This window comes from Balaenoptera borealis, assembly GCF_965194805.1.
Source record: "Balaenoptera borealis genome assembly, chromosome: 4".
Lineage (NCBI taxonomy): Eukaryota > Metazoa > Chordata > Mammalia > Artiodactyla > Balaenopteridae > Balaenoptera > Balaenoptera borealis.
This window is the reverse complement of record NC_138861.1, coordinates 89,945,816-89,967,206: the sequence shown is the minus strand read 5'-3', so window position 1 is coordinate 89,967,206 and position 21,391 is coordinate 89,945,816. Positions and strand designations below refer to the sequence as shown.

General features: G+C 33.2%; 1 pseudogene across 1 annotated transcript; it reads left to right on the top strand.

The window, feature by feature from the left end:
- Positions 1–618: 618 nt before the first annotated feature.
- LOC309627704 (elongation factor 1-alpha 1 pseudogene) lies at positions 619–17,018 on the top strand (annotated as a pseudogene). Its single transcript has one exon. The product of its transcript is annotated as an elongation factor 1-alpha 1 pseudogene (transcript).
- The last annotated feature ends 4,373 nt before the right edge of the window (positions 17,019–21,391 follow it).

The following is a 21,391-nucleotide window of genomic DNA, read 5'->3' as shown; positions in this document are numbered from 1 at the left end:
GCATAAGTGATTAATGTACTCCACGGATTTCCTTTTTTATTTGATGAACACAAGATGCTTTAGAGAACTCCATCCACAAATGTTGAGGAAAAGTTGCATGTAACTATTATTGCTCAGATACAGGTTTGGAATTGAGAGGAGAATCAATATATGTTTGCTTATGCAAATTCTGTCTTTCTTCATGTAGAAGATGCTATATTTGTAATATGCACCATTATTTTTGTACCACACAGAAAGAAACAATAAAAAAAATTGCCAGTAGAAATATGACATGCAGTTAATCTAAAAGTGAATTACCTTTTTGATGTTAAATATGAAAGAAATTTACAGCTCAGAGTCAATATAATAGAGTTGACTATTTTTGACAACTTGTGGGGAGATTAAATCATCTAAGTGAGCAGTCAGAGTGAAAAATGAAGGTCTTGGGGAAATATGACATGTAAGAGCAGAGGTAGAGGCATGAGAGATGGAGAAATAGAAATTATGGGTATGGTCAGTTTCTCTTTGAACTTAGCTGTCAGTGAAAGGCAGCTGGAAGAGAACATGGTGTCTGATGAATCTTCTTTTCCTTTCTTTTTTTAAATTTGGGAGCAATCAGCCCATATTTGAATATTGAATATTGATTATCTGATCTACAAATGTGGTGGGATCAGCAAAAGAACCATCAAAAAATTTGAGAAGGAGCCTGCTGATATGGGAAAGAGATCCTTCAAGTATGCCTGGGTCTTGGATAAACTGAAAGCTGAAACTGAGCTTGGTATCACTATTGATAGATATCTCCCTGTGGAAATTCAAGACCAACAAGTATTGTGTGACCATCATTGATGCCCCAGGACACAGAGACTTTATCAAAAACACGATTACAGGTACATCTCAGGCTGACGTGCGGTGTCCTGATTGTTGCTGATGGTGATGGTGAATTTGAAGCAGGTATCTCTAAGAATGGGCAGATCTGTGAGCATGCCCCTCTGGCTTACACACTGGGTGTGAAACAACTAATTGTTGGTGTTAACAAGATGGATCCACTGAGCCACCCTACAGCCAGAAGATACAAGGAAAGATACAAGGAAATCTTTAAGAGGTCAACATTTACATTAAGAAAATTGGCTACAACCCCAACAGAGCAGTATTTGTGCCAATTTCTAGTTGAAATGGTGACAACAAGCTGGAACCAAGTGCTAACATGCCTTGGTTCAAGGGATTAAAAAACTACCCATTAAGGTGGCAATGCCTGTGGAACCATGCTACTTGAAGCTCTGGATTGCATCCTGCCACCAACTCATCCAATTGATAAGCCCTGTGTCTGCCCTTCTAGGACATCTATAAAATTGTTGGTATAGGTACTATCCATGTGGGCTGAGTGGAGACTGGTGTTCTCAAATCCAGCATGGTGGTCACCTTTGTTCCAGTCAGTGTTAGAACTGAAGTAAACTCTATTGAAATGCACCATGAACCTTTGAGTGAAACTCTTCCTGGGGACAACATGGCCTTCAATATCAAGAACATGTCTGTCAAAGATGTCCATTGTGGCAGTGTGCCTTGTGACACCAAAAATGACCCACCAATGGAAGCAGCTGGCTTCACAGCTCAGGTGATTATCTTGAACAATTCCAGCCAGACCAGTGCTGAATATGCACCTGTGCTGTATTGTCACACAGCTTAAATTGCTTGCAAGTTTGCTGAGCTGAATGAGAAGACTGATTGTTGTTCTGGGAAAAAGCTGGAAGATGCTTCCAGATTCTTGAAATGTGGTGATTCCACCACCATTGATATGGTTCTTGGCAAGCCCATGTGTGTTGAGAGCTTCTGTGACAATCCTCGTCAGGGGCACTTTTGTGTTGGTGACATGAGACATGGTAGCTGTGGGTGTCATCAAAACAGTGGACAAGAAGACAGCTAGAGCTGGTAAGGTCACCAAGTCTGTCCAAAAAGCTCAGAAGGTTAAATGAATATTATCCCCGATCCCTGCCACCCGTGTCTTAATCAGTGGTAGAAGAACAGTCTCAGAACTGTTTGTCTCAGTTGGCCATTTAAGTTTAATAGTAAAAGACTGGTTAATGATAAAACACATCGTAAAACCTTCAGAAGGAAAGGAGAATGTCTTGTGGGCCATTTACATGTGTGTGCGTGTGTGTGACTATTTTAAGTTATTAGTTTTTAAAATCAGTACTTTCTAATGGAAACAACTTGACCAAAAATCTGTCACAGAACTTTGAGACCCATTAAAACAAATTTTAATGAAGAATGTGTGTCTTCTTTTGGTCACCATTGTAACTTCCTGTAGTCCTACTTAGGTAAAAGACTTTAACAGGAGTTTCCCAAAACTTATTTATGGTGTACCATCAGCTGTAACTTCAGAATTTGGTAATTCTGAGTTAACATTTTTTTCTGCATAGGGATTTCGATTTTTTTCACCTTGCCAAAGTGGGAGGCATCACCTGTTTAAGTACATAATGAAGAACTATGGGAAGAGTCTGTTGGTGCAACGTTTCATAGGTTAGGACAGATAAGCAAAGAGTAACTTTGTTTATATGTAAGATGACTTAGAAGGCCAAATTCTGTAATATTAAAGTTTGAGTGATATATTTAGGCTTCTGTATAATTACATCAGTATTGAGTAAACTTGTTGGTATAATGTCAAATTTTAGTTTGCAGTTCTTGGAATGTGCATTCTCGCATTTACAAATATTAAAGTAGTAGAACCTAAAGCGTTAGGCTTCAATAGTTTTGAGCACTGCCCTGCTGGAGTTAATTGTATCCAGCTTCTAGGAAAAAGAAAAGATACTGGAAGTTGAAAAAAAAAAAAAAGGACCAGGAGACAGGAAAAAGTGAATTGTATAAAAGAATGGGGAAGAATAATCGATATTCTGTAGAAGGCAAGTTACATGGAGAGAAGAGGATAGGCTTCAGGACACATGCAGAGTAGTTTTCCCCTGACTGGTAGAGGCAATTCTGCCACTATAATGGGAGGGAAGGATACAGTACCTGCAGAGATGCTGGAGAGAGGTGTGGTAGGAGGGTAGAGATGTTCCATTGGGTGGCTTGAAATCAGTCAGTGAAAGATGAGGAAAGGTCATCCACTGAGAGTAGTGGGGCAGAGATAAGGTTGAGGGATCCCATGAGAGAAAGTGTATGAAAATCATTGTAGCAAATAGTGAATGAATGCATTCAATAAGAGAAATGCACTAAAATGGACAAGTGAAACTGGAAATTTTGTTGAATGTAGTGATAAAAGACATTTACCTCATAGGGTTATTGTGAAGATTAACTGTTTGGCCTGGCATATAGTAAATGCAGCTATTATTAATATTATCATGTAATAAATTCCAGCTTATAAAATATTCTTGAGTGGAATTAAACTACTTTAATACAAAAGAATGGCTGAATTGATTTTGGAAAAAATAGCAGTGATTTTAGGGAATTTGCTGAAGAAGGAAGATGATTCTGGATAATAGAATTCAAGCAAGGCAAAGAGAAAAGCAAAGGCAAGAGTATATGTCTCACTCTGTCCATGATGATGGACATGCAAATACCTAGGCTAGCAACAGGCATCTGGTTGAAAAGGTAAATGGTAAACCATGTGCTAAAACCATAATAAACCATGGACTCTCCACAGGAGACCAATAGGTGGCAATGCTGAAGTTGCACATACAATTTAATTACAGGAGCTTCAAAGGAGTAGAGTTTATTAAGTTGGAGTAATAGTAGCCATTAGGTAGAAGCATGGGTACTGTGACAGTTTAGCAATGCCCATTTGGATTGCAGTACCCATGAGAAAGAGGGAAAGGGGTTAAATGGAACACTTCATGTCTAACCATGGATAGCTCCACATCATGTTTATTCCTTTCGGCAACAAACATGTTTAAGCAATATGCTGATCAATGAAGTAGTCCTAGGAATAATGTGAAGGACAGAAATGGCAAGTCTCTATCCTCAGTCATTTGCCATGGTAGTGAGAAAAAGAAGCTGGAAAAAATGGCCACATCAGCCACGAAGGGGACACGCTGTATTTTTTGAGGCCACATAAAGGAAGATCCTGAGACTCTTCGAGACTTAATAGCACAGTAGATGTCAGCCAAGCATAGACCTCAGGAATAATGTCTTGGGAAAAGGAACCCATATGCAATGGTCATGAACAGAGCAGAATGCAGCACGCTTATAAAATTAAAAGACATTTTGGCCAGAGTGTTGAGAGGGAGAGGAATGAGTGTTGAAAGATGAGACTGGTGATTTAGGCAGGGGTGAAAAGACAAAGTATTGCAGGTTTAGTTAAGAACTTTGACTTTTAAACTAAAACCAATAAGAAGTGTATTGTATTACACATGGAAGATATATGATGATATTTCCAGTAAAAAATGTGTATCACACTTGCTGCATTGTGGAGAGTACCCTGGGTGCAGGTGACACAAATACACTATGGAAGTATATAGTCAGAGAAGTGGTGGAGAGCAAGAGAGGAGGATGAAGTGTGTGTGTGTCTGTGTGAATATACATATGAGTTTACACATGGGAAATATCTCTCTCTGTCTTTCTGTCTCTGTCTCTCCTTTTGTTCTTCTCTCTCACACATACAATATAAGCAACAAGATGGTGATGAATTGGAAGTGGGAGAATAGGCTAAAATTGAAACAAATTAGATATTGCAGACATTACCATAACTGGAAGTGCAAAAATATTTATATTTATCCATATTAAGAATAAAATTGAAATCAAGAATCAATGTGTAACTATTTTTGAAAATATAAAGGGCAGCTCTACACAGTTTGATATTAAAATCTAAGGAAAATTCCACCACAAGTATGTGAAAAATTTGGCAGTTCATATGAAAGAGCTAAAAATAAAGAAGCTGTAAGGTATATTTTATAGAGACACTCTTCAGTCTCCACTGAAAAAGCAAACAACATAACAATCAAATGTGGCCTTTAGAGAACAGGGCTTTGTTAAAACACAGTTGCTCTTCTGCATCTCTCTTTACTGGAAGGTTTTAATACATTTCTCTAATACCTTCTAGTTTACTGAAATATATATTGACTAAAATGCCCATAGAGATAACTTTCTTCTTCTCACTTCAGTCCAGCCTCCATCATGAGGTACTTCACTTCCAAAATGCATTATGACACTTGTGTCATATCCCCTCAGCCACATTTCTCATGCTTGACAGAGTCTGTTCTCCAAGATTATTGTGACCACAGCTCTAAATTTCATCAGGTGTAATTTTTAAACAATTTTTTTTTGTTTGATCTCACTCTGCACAACAAATTTTATTCTAAACCTTTCATCCAAATATGTAAAACTGGTTTTCACTAGGTTGGTAGACAAATATGATTTAAATTCTTTTTAACAAGAGTTCCCAAACCATATCTTTCATTATTTATGTGTTCCATTCAGATTATAAACTGATACTGAGAATCAAGGATTTAGTTGATAACAAACATTTTCATAAAATGTCAGCAATATAAAATTCCTGTCCTCACCTACTTCAGTGTTTTTCTATAAATTGGTCAGTCAGAATTCAAGTAACAGTAATTTATTTTCAAAGTTTGAGATTGTATTAATCATACTTTATCTTTTTTGTCACATTTCTTGCCAACATTCCCAAATATTTCAGGCAGTGAGAAAGTATTTTTATTAACTGAGTATAAGAATCAATAGGCCCCATCTTTTAAAGTACACCACTTTTATGACTACTGACAGTCAGAAGGGAAAAGAGTGGTAGATTACACTGCTATCAATAATGCCAGTTTAGAACTTTGTAAAAGCAAAAAATAAATAAAATAGTCGATGAAAAATTTGTGCTCCCAAGAGGGAGTTTTAAAAGTTTAGAAATGATCTTTGTGATGCCCGTTGATGAGTTTGATCTTTCTGACATTACAGTAGAGGCTCTTGAAAATAAATGTACAAGATAGATCTATGTATAAAAGACCTAATCCATTTATAGACTGGAATAGTCCATTAACATTTTGTTTAAAAGGTATGAAGGGGCAATTGAAAGAAGTTACAATTGACAAGAGAATGGATTTATGTAGTAGTTCAGATAGCTGTAGGAACAGGTTTTTATCATGGTTGACCGAGTGTGAACCACTACTTTCTTTTTACAAGTACTCTGATTTGAATTCTCATTAAGCTGTGTAAAACATCAGACTTTCAACATAGTATGTATTCTAGAAATAAAGGCTATTAAGTTTTCAGCAGCCATGGAAAGCCTATAATTTATATCTTAGATGATGAGTCTTCAGATGGCTTTAAAACTAATTACATTTACATTTTTTGATTTAATCATTTCTGTTAGCATTACAAAATGATAGCACATTGTTATACAAAGGAAAGCTAATCTTTCTGACTTATGGAAAATAAAAATACTACTAGAAAGTTTCTCTGGTTTATGCTCCGTTCTCTGTTTCTGCAAATACCTGATAGTTTATCCTATTTATTTTGAAACTAGCATAATGTTTTTACTCTTTAATTCAGTGCAATGACCATGAGCTTGAGTTCAGCCCTACTCTCATTATAAAATGCTACTTTGATCTAGTATTCAAAACTAGATGGAACTGAAGGCTGTGAGAGTAATTTATCATTTTGTGAGTATGGTAACAAACTAATGGGCTCTGATTATGAAATGCTGATTGTGTAGCACCAAAATAACATAAATATATACTAAAGTCTTACTAAAAGAATAGCTGGTATATATATTTTGTGTATTTTCTAGAAAAGAAAATTCTACATATAAACTTTTCATTGCCTTTTTTTGCTTGAGATGAGGGCATAGTATGATGATTTTCAAACTGAGATTGCATAGCCAAGACATTGTAAACAAGACCTATTGTCATTTTAAAATATGTTCATAGTAGTGGTAAATATTTGTCATCCTCAGAAAATTGGCATAATTATGTTAATAAAATACTGTGGGTGAGTCAACATGGTATTCTGAGTTTTCACTCAACTGATGACTATTTTAATATTAAAAAATATTTGATCCATCCTCACTCTATTTTGAGGTGAAATGAAATGCAATCTTCTTTTTATGTGTTATCACCAACATACTTGATCATTGTTCTCCTAGGGTCATTTCATTATGTTGGCCCCTCTGTGGCCAATGCGTCAGAGGTGAAAGGGTTCAAATTTCATGTGAACTAGGTTAATAATTTTTGCTTAAAATGCTCCTAAGACTTCCTATTATAATTTGAAAAAAAATTGTATTTTTAATATTTTTTTACCATCTGCTTTAAGGCATATGAGCTGCCCCCAAGCAGAAAATGTAAGTTGCTTATAACCACACAGCTAATAAATGGCGTACTTGGTTTCTACATTTTAATAGCTAAATCTACCACATTTCACGTACATAACTCTGCCTCTCCAGGTCATTTGGAGATTAAAATTTACCAAAGTGTGGGCCTATATAATCTTTTATAATGAATTATAGATTAACCTATCACTAAGTACAAATTTATCCATTTCAAACTGAATATACTCAGTTGAGGAGGTAGGGAGTAGGTGGGAGATCAGAGTTAGTGCCTCTGTTTCTCTTCCTTTAAGAACACATTTGGACTGGGAGTAAGATGCCCCCCAAATCAAATGAACTGTGTCATGGATTTCACCTGGACAATTTTTTATAAACATAATATTTCACGTTTATAAACATTTTAAAACTTATTTATAAACCAAAACAGCTCAAGGAAAATGTTAGTCTCAGCAGAATCAATTTTTTTTTAAAGTAACCTGAATTTTTTGTGGTTGTTATCCTCATCTTGCTAATTTGTAAGCATAATAGAAGTAGTAACCTCATTTTGTAAAAAAAAAAAAAATTGCAATAACTATAATTTTATACTCTCTGCTAAGCATAAATATAGTAAAACAAGTACCATATGGCTCATCATTATCAAAGTTAGTATTTCCACTTGCTTTGTAAATCTCTTCAATTTTATAGAGCATAGAAAGAAAACTAATTGCTAAGTGAGGTCATAGCATTCTCTTTCTGAAGCACTAAACATTCATAAGCTCAGTATAAATTTTTTTAGGAGAAAACTAAGCTATATTTGTAAATGAAGACTATTATGATGTAATTATTATTTATTTCTCCAGCTTTTTATGAAATGTATGTTTACTGGGCAACTATCAAACAAATTTCATTACAGTCCTTTTTAGCCAAATAAGATGAATTTATTAAGAATACAATAATGAGCCTTTTTAATAATCCAATGTAAATTAGTTTTCACATGAATGAAGACTTTCACATGGCCAGAATTAAAGTCTTTATAAAACTGATATAAAATTATTTAGTTATGCAAGCGTTATATTTTGTCTTAACTTTTTGTTAAATCAGCAATTAGTTTGAATCTTACAAATTTTATTTCTTTTGTAAGATTATTCTTTATTTGCTAATTTCATCAGTATGACAGATGTGCTGTATAAAGAAGGAAATAACATCATAGACAGTTTTGGACTGAAGGCAGTAGAAACTGTTTCCATTGCTTACAAACTATTATTAATGTGATTCTGGCTCTAGGTGTGGTCATAATAAACATAAATCAAAATATTTTAGGAAAGTTGCAATATAACTTTTAAATATTTGGCAAATAGACTATTGTTAACTTCAGGATTTGGTGGTGGTGGTTGTATGTGTGTGTGTATGTGTATTGAACAAAATTGGCAATATACTTTTTCTTTATAATTTAATGAGTGACTATGTTAAAAGAATTTGAAATTATTGATTGTGTGTTTTTAGAAAATGTGACATGTGTCACTTATCATGTAGAATAGAAAAAATATAGTCATTGACCTTTCATCATTTTATTTTTTATTTTGTATGTTTCAAAAGGCTTTCATGGTCTTTGTATTATTTTTGAAGATAAATATGTACATCGTTATTAAATCAGTAACATACATTATCAACATGAAAGAAAGTAAAAACCACATACACAGTAATATTAGGTTAACACTAGATTTTAGATTAACTAGTAGCATACAAGGAAAATCAAATTTTTCTGTGTACTTTGTAAAAAAATGACACTTAGATATAATAATAATTCTCTTTTTGTTTTTCAGTCCATGTAATTGGTAAAAATGTCATATAGGAAAGATAAACAGCACTAAGGGAAGCTAATAGGAAAATTTGTGATTGGAACACTCCATATGATCTTAATAAGCCTGATTCAGACTTTCAACATTATGTCTTCTCACTATTTTGAATAGTCAGTGCCGTGTTGCTTGCCTTCATGATCTCAGCAGGAACTGATTTTCTAATCTGACACACTAATTGGATTAAAGTGACAAAGTATTTATATATGCATTGTCTCAAAAGTATCTCTACAGTAGTAAGAATTTCTACATCATCACTGCAGAGCAACTAGAAAAATGTATGGGTAGAAGGACTATACATTTATGCCACTTATAATCACTCAAATTATGTCCATTTAGATTCATACTTTGAACTCCAGGAGGCACCAAAAATTGTTTTTTTGTCACTAAAATTATATTTCAATGCAGTTTATAAACCTACTGTATATTAATTAGAATAGTGCTTAGTGAGACAGAAATAATAAATTGTTTATATTCAAGACTTATACCTCATAGAACCATGAAACCACCCTTAGGTAATTCATAGGATCCTGAAAAATGCCTTTCTGCCAAATATTACAGATTTAAAGTAGTTCATCACTTTTTCTTACACTACATGTTTGAGTACTTCTCTCTATACAGTTATCAGTTGATCAGAAAAATTTTAAAATCACTTTTATATCTGATAAATTACTGTTATTCTGATTTAGTGATTAAAAAATGGAATTGAATAAGTGATTCATTATTTGATAGTCATATGGGATATTTTATCCTTTAAAACATGGATAAAATACTTAATAAAGTTAGAATACTACAATGGGAATATAATGAATGACAAATGTTCAGTGCATAACAGAAAAAAATTAAGCAGTTTTAAATGTAATTTTTATTTTCCAAGGACCTAAAAATGTAATTTAATAATTTAGTATATAATTTAAGCCCTGAAATTAGAACACTCAAAGATACAAAATCAAATCTTAATATTGTCTTAACCAGTTCCTATCCACCTAGGAAGATTTAATTATTTGCTACTTTTTAATTCATCTATTACATATAAACCAAGTGTATTTTCTAGAAGTGCATGTTAAATATGTTTGTATTGGAACAAAATATTGAGTATTAATAAGTATGGCAAATTACAGGTTAATATTTTCCCTTGTTTTGTAAAACATTTTTCTATTTTATTTTAACACAAAACATGAGATTTCAGTGCAGACTATTTGGATACATGAAAAATAAATTTAGTTTAGTTTATGTAATTGATCTTATTATTTAAGACTCATTTTGAAAAGAATACATCTGAATTAATTAAAATTACTTAATTATAATGTTTATAAATGTATACCTTTTTTGGAAAGTAAATATGACAATATATTATATATCAAGAACTCATACTATTTATAATTCTAATTCAGTAACTGTATTTTTATGAATTTATCCTAGGGGAATTTTATCAAATACTTCTGTTTGAAAAGTTAATCAAAACATTATTTTTACTCCACATTATGTACATTTATAGAGCCAGATCAATGTTCTAACATGCTTGTACCACCAAAGCTTCATTAAAATAATTGGATAATTTGATATGCAATATCATATTTAATTTTCATTTCCTTTGACACACTTTAATGTTTGATACCCATAGTATCTATTCTCTGAATTTTGGATTTTCTACTAGTTTCACAGATATTTAGGATGTATTATATGTGTTATAATACCTGGAATTATATATAGTATATTTAATACTTAAAAATTAAATATATTTTAAAAATTAAAGGTCTTTAATTACTGACATATTCTATATTTCATTATTCTTATGCTTGAATTTAAAGAAAAATGCATCTGCATACACAACTTATAATATAAACATATATTTGTTATGCTTGTCATATTATTTGTAACATGTATTGTAGTATGATATTTAACATGAGTAATTTAGAATATGAGAAATATTAAAATTTAAGTATTCCCAGATCATCATAAAATCTTAATATGAACAGTATTTTTATAATATCTTCCAACTTAAAATTTGACTACGAATGTATGGTTTTATAATATAGTTAGAATCAACACAAACTAATGAAATTGGCATCTTGTATCTCTCAAGTTGAAAAAAAAAAGAGAGAAATTTCAAAGTTTAAGAAGAGAAAATGGAATGTTATTATTATTTTTTATAAATTTATTTATTTATTTATTTTTGGCTGCGTTGGGTCTTTGTTGCTGCATGCAGACTTTCTCTAGTTGTGGCAAGTGGTCGCTACTCTTCATTGCACTGCGTGGGCTTCTCATTGCGGTGGCTTCTCTTGTTGCGGAGCATGGGCTCTAGGCACACAGGCTTCAGTAGTTGTGGCAGTTGGGCTCAGTAGTTGCTGTACATGGGCTTGATTGCTCTGCGGCATGTGGGATCTTCCCGGACCAGGGCTCGAACCTGTGTCCCCTACACTGGCAGGCGGATTCTTAACCACTGCACCACCAGGGAAGTCCTGGAATATTATTATTTAAACTAAAGCTTGATATTGTTTATTTATAAATACAGAACTAAATCATCGTCATCAGAATCTTAATGAATCTTAATGTTCTCTCCATAAATACTTTCATATAATCGAGTTTATTTTGTAAATGAAGGTTAGCTAATATATTTATAACATTCCATGAGAACCCATTTTTTAAGCTTTATTGAATTATACCTGGTATACAAAAAAATTACATACATTTCATGCATACATTTTGATGAGTTTGGATATATGCAAACACCCATGATACCATTACCACAATCAAAATACTAAACATATTCATCACCTCCAAAAATTTCCTCGTGTGGTTTGCTTGTTTTTTGTTTTTTATCATAAGAACACTTAACATGAGATCTAACCTCTTAACATACTTTGAAGTGCACAATACAGTATTGTTGACTCTTGACACTATGTTGTACAGCAGATCTCTAGAACTCATTCATCTTGTATAACAGAAACTTTGTACCCTCTGAGCAACTTCCCACTCCCTCCTCACCTCAGCCCCTGGCAACCTCCATTCTACTCTGCTTCTGTGAGTTTGACTATTTGAGATACCTTGTATAAGGGGGATTGTGCAGTGTTTGTCCTTCTGTGACCGGCTTATTTGACTTACTGTGGCCTCTAGGCTCATCTAGGTTGTCACAAATGACAGAATTTCCTTCTTTTTTAAGGCTGGATAATATTCTGTTGTATGTACATACCACATTTTCTTTATCCATTCATCTGGCAGTAGACATTTGGGTTGTTTCCACATCTCAACTATTGTGAATGATGCTATAACAAAAGTGGGGCTGAATATCTCTCTGAGATCCTGATTTTGAAAACAAAGAGGAGCAACTGATAGCCTTTAGGAAAAGAACTAAATTTGCTAAAAAATTTTAAAAAGATTTCTGAGCCATCTTTATTTGACGAAGCTTTTATTGTTACTCTTTTTAGGAAAAACGTGTTTATATTTTCCAATAATGTTGGTTCCTCATGTTTAGAATTTTCAGAATAATTCTAGTGTGTTAATACAAAAACTAATTTTTCTGATTGCTTAATGTTTCATATCAGTGATTATCTTGATATTCTTATTTCTTATAGTAAATGTGTGATAACATAAAGCACTTTCATTTTATGGAACTCTGTGTTCCATGCTGAATATTCAGGGAAATTTTGATTATATAATGTATAATTTACTATGGTAAGCTTATATCACTTTTTTTTCAGAAAGTTAAAAAGTGAGGAAAGTGCAAATGATTGAAGGATTCATAGATTAAGTAGGCCAAGCATAAATAGGAAATAGTGGGGACTGTGACATTCTGGGAAGTGCATGCTTGTTTCATCTAAAAGGAAGAATCACTACTGAGTTCCACTTAATTGTCACATGGAAATGTGGTACCATCATTGACAATTATTCTAATTATATTCTAGAGAAATAGGGCATTTAAATTTTTATTTGAAAGTTTCCATTTTTTAAATATTAGCTATTCACCTTTTAAACGATATAAGCCTACATATTAGAAACCAAATAAAATGCATCTCAGGTCAGGATGCAACATAAAAGGAAATTTGTAATTACAGTGATTAAACAACTGTAGGAAGTAGAAAGAGAAGTGGTATCACGGCAATTATAATAAAAGATTTCAGTGAATTCTAAGTGGGGTGAATATTTAGAAACAATATAGGACATAATAATTTCAAAGAATGAAGCAGGAATAAAGAACAAATTGATAGCATGGAAAAAAGAAGCAGTGATATGGAGGATCTACTTGAAAACAATACCTCAGAATGCAGAGAAAAAGGACAAAATTATGGAGGAAAAGACAGAGACTATGCAATAGGTGGGACTGGCCAGATATAGCTCACATATGGAAAATTACTGTGTAAAAATATTTTAATAGATATTATGCTGCTAAATATAATACAGAAAAAGGAAGATTTATTTTCTACATCTATACATACATTAGTAGATATAGATTTTCATATAATTTTAAAGCATGGAAAAGAAAAGAAAAATCCTTCTAGAATCTAGGCATAAAGTTGTTTTTTGCTATCAGGGATAAACAATAAAGACAAATAAACTCAGTCCACAACCAATCAAATTGTTAAAAGATAATGGAATAAGATGTGCAAAGTTTCATGGATAAAAGTCATCATAAACATACGAAGTTGATCACACACCCACACTTGCAGCACATGCACACTTGCTCCTTCACAGTCTCAGGGACCCTTGTGTTCTGCTGTGAGTCCTGTACTCCCAAGTCAGGCCTCCTTCCATCTCATTTTTGAGACCATCCTAATGAGGTGTCTCTTAATGCCTGGCTACTATTCAGGGAAACCTGAAAACAAAAACCCCTGGGTGGAACAAAGCTTTGGCTTTCTGTTGTGATGAGGATGCAGCAGGAATACTTACAGCAGCAACAGCAAATGTAAACTAATTTTTATTGTAGTATCTTTAATTAAATATTACTTTAAATAGTGTAAATATATAGCCCAAAACTCCATATACTTGTTGAAAGGCTTTCTACTGTCTTTTCTTTTTCAGTTAACTCCTATTCTATAGTGCCCTGAATATTCAGAAACTAATACAAAGATAATGCTCTAAAAATAGAAATATAATAAAATTTCAATAATCAAACCTTTATTATTTGGTCTAGTTATTATGGCTTAGGAGAATCATTTTTCCAGTTTATGATGTTTTATTTCTTTCTCTCTCTCTCATCTATTTAACTTCTGAAGTAGATCTTAATAATCTGAGAGAATATATATATACACATATATAACCATACATAACCATTTGCATATATTAATATGAATTTGTATTGTTCTTTTAAACAAATAAATACTTGCAAGTAAAAAAATGGAATAATAGTCAACAAATAAGAATCTAACTAAAAGCCTTTATTTGTGTGCATATGTATGCTTTGAAATGTTTAGGTGAAATAAAATACTATGTATATACTCTGTGATTTTGAAAGTCAACCTGCTTTAAGCTGTCTCTAAAATAACTTTTATGTTCACTATTTTACTTTAAAATGCAAATATCAAACTTCAAATTTGTGGCAACTAATAGATGAATTCAATTACATCTCTCTGAGTGAAAAGAAATATTCATGATGCATTCCAAGATACAAAGTCATAACAGTACAGAAATGTGAGGATATTATTAGACAAGTTTTTAAACTTTAGGAAGGGTAGTCTCAAGGAAGATAGCTGCTAAATGTTGAGGAATTACAAGTTGCTCACTGCATTAATTCCCTACAGCAGCCATAAAATAGTACCTCAAAATAAGTATCTTAAACAAACACAAATTTATTCTCTCACTGTTTTGGAGACTAGAAGTCTGAAGTTAAAATGTTAGTAGTACTATGCTCCCTATGAAGGCTTCAGGAAAGAATCTTTCCTCGCCTGTTCCTAGCTGGTGACCCCCTGGAATCTTAGATATTCCATGACTCATAGCTATATCACTTCAATCTCTGCTTCCATCTTCACAGGGCCTTCTTCTCAGTGTGCCCTCCCTTTTTCCTATAAGGACATCAGTCATTGGATTTAGAAGTCATCTAATCCAGTATCATCTCACCTTAACTTGATTACATCTGCAAAGACTCTATTTTCAAATAAAGTCACATTCACAGGTACCAGGAATTAGGATTTGAACATATCTTTTGGGGAGACACAATTCAACCTACTACACTGACTAATCTAGAGTTCTAAAAGAAAGCAAACTTAGAATTGCCTTGTGCCCCAGTATCAGCGGCTTAGGGCTACATCAGTGAGAAAAAAAAGTCTTCTGCAATTATTCAGAAGCCAATTTTAAGAAGGAAAGGAAGTTGAATTTTATTCTTGCTACATCAGAACTTTTAAACATCCAAAGGAGGTTTGTCTCTCCAAAACTCAGTTCAGCCCAGGTAATGGGAGACGCAAGAGGGAAGAGATATGGGGATATATGTATATGTATAACTGATTCACTTTGTTATAAAGCAGAAACTAACACACCATTGTAAAGCAATTATACTCCAATAAAAATGTTAAAAAAAAATAAAATAAAAAAAATAAAAGTGAGCTTTTGTGGAATGGGCTGGCATATTTCAGACTGGATTAGAAGTAAACCAATCAGTTGTGGCAAAGGCAGAAGGAGGGCTCAAAGGAATGCCGTCAGGAAATATAATTTTTTAAAAAAACTATTTCTAGTAAGATATGTATAAAATATTTTTCAAATCAATCAGAAAATAATTACTTTATATTCAGGAGAATAGATAACTGGAGGAGAATATCCTGCCTCATTTAAGCAGAATGATCCTTTATGAATACCTGTTTGACACCAGAAATTTCATTATTTGACTAATGTTTAAATGCTGTCCTTTCAACTTAACTGACAGCACTATCATAGAAGAAACGAGATAATCGATGATGTGGAAACACACACACTCTGATAGTTGGCAAACACTAATCTTGAGGATGTTTCTTCTTCCAAAATAAGTATTTCATTTAAAATATGTGGATACATTATATAAAATATGTCAAGTGAAAGAAGATCACTGCTCTAAAAATTCAGGAAAAAAGGGTACAATACAAAGTTGGCAGATGTGGAGTTTAATGCATAATCACATGAGTTTTAGAATCAGAGAAACCTCCATTTATATCTTGGCTTTAGCATTTAGCAAGTGTATAACTTTGGACAAGAAATTACTTCGTCATTATAAGCCTCACTTTTGTTGTGTATACAACTTGAATAATAATACAAATGTTATGGTGGTAGGAAAATAATGTGTGTACATGTGTGTGTGTTTACACCAAATAGCCTAAAGCTTAGCAAAATGAAGGTTCAGCAGTTGTTATTTTTGCATTAATATTATTATATCCATGAGAAATATTTTCTAAAGGAAAGAGGAAGATTTTAATTTTGTCTCACATAGAAAATGCAGGACATGCAAGCTGTGATGAAAATGAAGTGGATATATATGCAAGGAATGCAGACAAAATAAAAATTCAGACCTCAGATTAAATGTACAGCACAGATAGTCAGAGCACAATTGTCAGTGCCAAAAGAAAAATTCATTACATGAAGGGCAAAAATAAATAATGCAGAGGAAGAGGTCACAGAGATAAAAATAATGCTGGGCATGAAGATAGCTGTAAGAAATCTCCATACTCCCATTTTACAAAGAAGAAAATTAAATTTAGAAATACTGTGTGACTTTCCCAAGGTCACTAACAATTGGTAGCTGAAGAAGCAGTTTCATAACCAAATACAATTGCAATATACTATGTTAAACTATAATATCTCATTGAGTATTTAGTATTTCTGAACAGTAACCATTAAACATTAAAATTCAATTAAACATTATATTTGAGATTAAAGTATTTCAGGTATTAAACAGCATTTATTTCAAAATATTTACACAGTATTTCAATTCTTTATTTTATTAGTGTCTAAGTCAGTTTCCTTATTGTTATCTCCTTAGCTGTAGTATTAAAGGAAGTGCTACAAACCATTCTTATCAGTTCATTTCCATAAATTTTTTGTTTCTTGATATATTTATATATGACTTTATGGTATCAGCTGGGACAACAAAATATTATTAAAATATGGTCATTTTGAAATTAGATTAGACCTTTGATCATGCATTTAAAAACCTTCACATACACAAATGTCTCTTTGCTATGTTTTTCTCCATTTAGAAGACAGGAATATAGTTGGGAAATGGTCTAAAACTAATATAGGATACTGCTAGTTCATATGCATACAGTAATCTTTTGACATCTAAGATTACTATGGGGAAAATTATACTGTATTGATTAGAAAGCTATTAGTAATGTTTGATGAAGTATTGCTCACTTATTGAAAATTTAATGTGAAGTTTCTGATGAAATGAATAATGTTATACATACTGTATTTTTAAACTAAAATTAATCTCTCAGTTTTAAGCAGAGTTTTCCAGAGATCATTCTTTCTGTCTTCTTACATAAAAAACATTTACACAAATGCCTTTGGACTTGGGTGCTTTTGCATGGTAAACCACTAAAGAAAGTGATTTGGCAGAAATTTAGACCCTTGTTTCCCCAAAGGAAAAGGAATATTCATTAATTTATCATTCAACACATGCATTGAATTTTTTTTCATATTTGGCAAGCACTATTCTAAGAACTGAATTATAGGGAGAATTACAGCAGACAAGATCTCTCTCTACTTTTTTATTGAACAATAAACCAATAATTAGATAACATAATTTAAGTTACTGGAAGTGCAGTAAGAAAATAAATAACGTAATATGTTATACAGTAAGTATCTGGGGCCTATGATTCTCTAGCTTGGTCTGGAAAGGCACTTTTTAAGGCAGTCTATGATCTAAAGCCTAAATAATGAGGTAAAGTCAGTTATGTGACCAATTAGAGCCAGAGTTCTCGAGCCCAGGAAAGGCCTTGAAGAAGGCAAGAGCTTGGTCAGAGTGACGTGGACAGTGCCATGAGTAAGAGGAGAGCTATGGGACCTTGGTTCACAAAGGCCACAGGAGCCAGACTGCACAGGCCTTTAGGGACCTGATAAAAATTTAGATTTATATTTTAAGTATGCAGGGAAGATAGTGGAAGATGTTAAGATAGAGGATAACATGATGTGCTTTACTATTTTTAATAAAGTTACTTTTAGGATGGTTTTCAGTTCGTCAGCTGAGAGGCGATGGTTTGGACTAAGGGATTATTTGTGAAGATGGAGAGAAGTGGTTGGCCTCAGAATATAATTTGGCAAGACAGACAGTAAGACTTGCTAGAGTCTAGATGTCAAGAGAAGAACAAAGTGGATTCAAGGATGGTTCCCTGGGTTTATCTTGTGCATCTAGGAGCATAGGAGCTGCGAGTGGCTTTACTGAGTTGGGGAGAATGGGGAAAGAAGAGGTTTACTGGGGATGAGGTGTGAGAAGGTATCTAGAAATCTGTTTCTGCCATTTAAATGTCTTGCTATCTATTAGATGTTTAAGTGCACTTAGGCCAATTCTTTGTAAGTATGAAAATGACGAATCACAACTAAAGAAATAGAAGTCTCAAACTCTAATTAATAGCAAAGACTATTTGATTATTACAGCTCTAACTCCCACTAATTGACTATTTAACAATGGTCAAATTGGCCTCAACAAAATTAGTCTATTTAACAGCAGTTCATTAATTATGACATCCCTATGTACTGTACATTTTAAATACTATTGTAATATTCCTAAAGCATTAAAATAATTCATAAAACATTAATCTGCCCTATGTGAAACCTTAAAAATATTGATATGAAACCTTAAAATATCGATATTGTTATACAGATGTGACCTCCTTTGTTTTAAATAAATCAATAAGAACACCAAGCTGCCAGTCATATAAAACATATTATATTATATATAATTAAGAACCAGATAAAATAAATGTTATTTTATACTAATTTATATTTTTCCAGATATTTTATTCCTTAAAATCCCTAAGAAATAAAGGCTAGTATTATTCTCATTCTTAAAGTGATACAGATCTGTGGTGTTGACAAGTGCTGTTTTGTAGCCTGGTAAATAAAGAGCCAAGACTTCCTGATTTCAGCAGAGTGTAGGTCTGTCTAGGCAGCTAGCCTTCCCATGGATCCTCTTCTCTACATAAACACATGTTCTTTAAATTTAATACTTCAATTTTCTAAGAATGTTTAGGCTGTGCTCAAAAGGAGTCTGAATAAATCATCTTAGATGAGTTATTCAACTACACAAACAACTCTAACACCTTATATTTTTAATATCAAAAATACTTGATATCTAATTTGTTAAAATATCAAAATAATTAATATCAAATAGTTTATATACATTAATTAATATTTATATTTATTTTTCATTTATTGCATGTTGGCTTGGTTTTATTTCATGTTTTCTTTATCACAGGGCCCAGGCTAAAAAAGGAGCTGCCTTTATTTGGGATATTTTGAGCTAGGAAAGAAAGGAAAAACAATGGTAGAACCAAGCAATGACTTTTAAATTTCTCAAGAGTGACATAAATTGCTTCCACATATATATCCTTGGCCAAAGCATATAATGTGGAAACGTAAGACTTCGCTGGGGCATTTAGCATAATTCTACTTCAGGAAATGGTAAGGAAACTTGAGAAGAAAATATAATCAACCAGTATCTATGATCCAATTCTCTTCCTTAAGTTTGAAAAGATACTTACCCTCTCCTAAGGGTGAAAACCCAACAGTCTAATCCAACAACAACGTCAGTCCCAAAGTCCAGAATTGTATGATAGTATCTATTTCTATCTAGTTATGCCTGGCTGCTTTTGATATTGAGACCTGTGAACAATAGCAAGAAGCAATCCGAACAACCAACATATAACAAAAAAGTACAACAACAAGAAAACAAATTATTTGCTCTCTGCTCCTTAAAAAAACATGAAATACACAATGATGGAACAGAGACAAGACAAATGCAATAAACATTCCCATTAAAAAGGGAAAGAATGGAAGGCTTAGAGCAGTAATCAGTCAATTGCAATTCTGAAATTTCTCTGGGCAAATATGAGTCTCAACTCTGGCGCTTTGCCAGGCCCCAGTTTTGCTTCCTGGGAAAAGTCAACTAGCCCGTTCTTTGCCATGACTTTTGGCTGTGCTATCCAATAAGTCTTTCATTTCCTATTATCCTCCTTGGCCATATATAAATAATTAAATGGGGAATATTTCAGTATTCCAAAGGGCTTCCTACTTGAGGGGGGTTGGAAACCAAAAATTATATTGAATTTCAGACAATTGCAATCTCTTTTAATCCAGGTCGGTAGTTCTTTTGGCCATACACCTCTCTCAAAACCTTCATAACCTGTAAAAAATCTATTTGCTTTCAATCAATTTGACATGCCTATAGCAATAACCATACTGTTATTAAATTTAGCTTAATTACAGCTATAGTGAGTTTAATCAGACTTTGTTTGTGAGCCAGCATTTATTGTGTTTTCTTTGAGCCATTTAATCCAATAAAGATGCAGACGTAGAGGATGGACTTGAGGACACAGGGAGGGGGAAGAGTAAGCTGGGACGAAGTAAGAGAGTAACATTGACATATATACACTACCAAATGTAAAATAGATAGCTAGTGGGAAGCAACCACATAGCACAGGGAGATCAGCTCGGTGCTTTGTGACCACCTAGAGGTGTGGGATAGGGAGGGTGGGAGGGAGACACAAGAGGGAGGAGATACGGGGGTATATGTATATCTATAGTTGATTCACTTTGTTATAAAGCAGAAACTAACACACCATTGTAAAACAATTATACTCCAATAAAGATGTTAAAAAAAAAAAGTATTTAAATGCCATCTTAATCAGAATTTTTTTCTGGGGGATTTGGGCCACATCCTTGATTTTGGTTTTGGCCATGATGCTGCACTTGAATTATCCTTGCCACTCAGGGGCTTTTGGTTTTTGGTTAACAACGATAATAATTTCATCTTCAAGTTCTGCAAGTCTTGGAATTTCTGGACTTTATTTTTTTACATTTCTTCTTGCATCTAGCCTATTATTTTCTAAATTCATTGGTTTCTTTAAGTATTTTGTCAAGGAGAGCCAAGAGCAACAATGTCAACTACTAACATTGTTTTCCCTTATTTCCACCTAAAACCGCAAGGTTATTAGATATACGTTTTTTCTTTATATGTTATCACAGGCACCATTTACCAAGTGTGCTGCCAGCAGCCTGGAATGCCATCTCTAACATCCAATTACAATGCCTCTAACACTTGCTGCCTCTTCCCAGGTCAAAGTCACATATCATAGATTTTCTCACATTGGAAGCACCCTACTTCTAATTACTCATTTCTCTATCAGTCAACATGTGA